This window comes from Etheostoma spectabile, unplaced genomic scaffold (genome assembly GCF_008692095.1).
Source record: "Etheostoma spectabile isolate EspeVRDwgs_2016 unplaced genomic scaffold, UIUC_Espe_1.0 scaffold351, whole genome shotgun sequence".
In the NCBI taxonomy this organism is placed as follows: domain Eukaryota; kingdom Metazoa; phylum Chordata; class Actinopteri; order Perciformes; family Percidae; genus Etheostoma; species Etheostoma spectabile.
In genome coordinates, this window is record NW_022605590.1 from 127953 (window position 1) to 130116 (window position 2164).

Consider the following 2164-nt stretch of genomic DNA (forward strand, 5'->3'; position numbering starts at 1 on the left):
ATCTCGCCATCAGTTTGGGGGTCCTTGGCCTGGAAAACGTTGAAGACCCCTGCCTTACGATGAAACACACAAATCAGCAGTACACGATTCATGGTTCAGCATTTAAAGTTCAGTGATGTTTTTTTTTTTGTTTTGTTTTTTTACCAGAATTGCATGAGACAAACAAGAAAAACCCAATCTTTCTGCCTTTTAAAGTTATGCACATGCAGACATACAAGAGCAACAAAAAGTGGAGTAACTGCTCGTTTTACATTTAAGACTTTCGGAAAAGTGCGATTGTCTGGTTTGAACAATTTGAGAAAATTGGCTTTTTGTAGTTTCCTACATTAAGAAAATATGGATCTCTGCTGTCCTTTCTGCAGAGACATCTTTAAGACCCTGTCCTCCTGTCGTGCAGCCACAGTTTCTGCAGAGACATCTTTAAGACCCTGTCCTATGTCTGCAGCCACAGTTTCTGCATAGAAACTCTTTAAGACCACTGTCTGTTCGTGTCTCAGCCACAGTTTCTGCAAGAAACATCGTTAAGGACCTTCCTCCTGTCGTAGCACGCCAGTTCTGATAGCACATCTTAAGACCTGTCCTCCTGTCGTGCAGCCAGTTTCTGTAAAGACTCTTAGACCCGTCCTCCTGCGTGGCAGCCACAGTTTTCTGCAACACATCTTAAGACCCTGCCTACTGTCGTGCAGCCACAGTCTGAAGACATCTTTAAGACCTTCCTACTGTCGTGCAGCCACAGTTTCTGCAAGACATCTTTAAGACCCTGTCCTACTGTCTGTCACCACAGTTTCTGTAAAGACATCTTTAAGACCCTGTCCTACTGTGCGTGCACCACAGTTTCTGAAAGACATCTTTAAGACCCTGTCCTACTGTCAGGCAGCACAGTTTCTGTAAAGACATCTTAAGACCCTGCTACTGTCGTGCAGCCACGTTTCTGTAAAGACATCTTTAAGACCCTGCCTACTGTCGTGCAGCCACACTTTCTGTAAAGACATCTTAACCCTGTCACTGTCGTGCAGCCACAGTTTCTGTAAAAGAACATCTTTAAGACCCTGTCCACTGTCGTGCAGCCACAGTTGTTCTGTAAAGACATCTTTAAGACCCTGTCCTACTGTCGTGCAGCCACAGTTTCTGTAAAGACATCTTTAAGACCCTGTCCTACTGTCGTGCAGCCACAGTTTCTGTAAAGACATCTTTAAGACCCTGTCCTACTGTCGTGCAGCCACAGTTTCTGTAAAGACATCTTTAAGACCCTGTCCTACTGTCGTGCAGCCACAGTTTCTGTAAAGACATCTTTAAGACCCTGTCCTACTGTCGTGCAGCCACAGTTTCTGTAAAGACATCTTTAAGACCCTGTCCTACTGTCGTGCAGCCACAGTTTTGTAAGACATCTTAAGAACCCTGTCCTACTGTCGTGCAGCCACAGTTTCTGTAAGACATCTTGTAAGACCTCGTCCCACTGGTCGTGCGTCCCCCATTTTTCTGTAAAGACATCTTTAAGACCCTGTCCCACTGTCGTGCAGCCAGAGTTTCTGTAAAGCTTGTTGGGAGCAGTGGTGGACAAAAAAAACAACAACTCGTGAGTGCCCAGTCTAATGGAAGAAACCATTGATCCACCACGACACTTGAACCCTAAGAACCCGAGTGAAGATTTTCCAGAAAAGAGAGATCAGAGATGGTCCACAGCTCTCTGCAAATTGCCCTCGGAGAAGCTTAAACTCTTCTGTCTGGCCCCTGGATGGCGATGGATTACCAAGGGGGAATCCGGGAACTCCAGAAGCCCTTACAGGAGAAACCGGAGCTCCTCAAGGACATTAACCCTTGTGTTGTCCTCGGGTCAAACTGACCCGTTTCAATGTGTTTTATATCAGAAATATGAGATTTCTTTCCACCAAATTGCCCAAAAATAACATGGATGATTCCATACGTTCTTCAGGTAACATTAACGATTACTTTCATTGAACTTTTTTTTTGTGTGTTTCATTTAATCTTATAGCATTTGAATTATTTTTCAAAACAGTATGGGGACTAAACTCTGACATCTACCCATCTGGGATCCACTCAACATCCTCTGATCCTAACTATTAGTCAAAAATAATTCATAATTTCTGCCTTTTTAACTAAAACCTTATGTATAAGTTGATATAAATGAGGTTTGTTGACCATG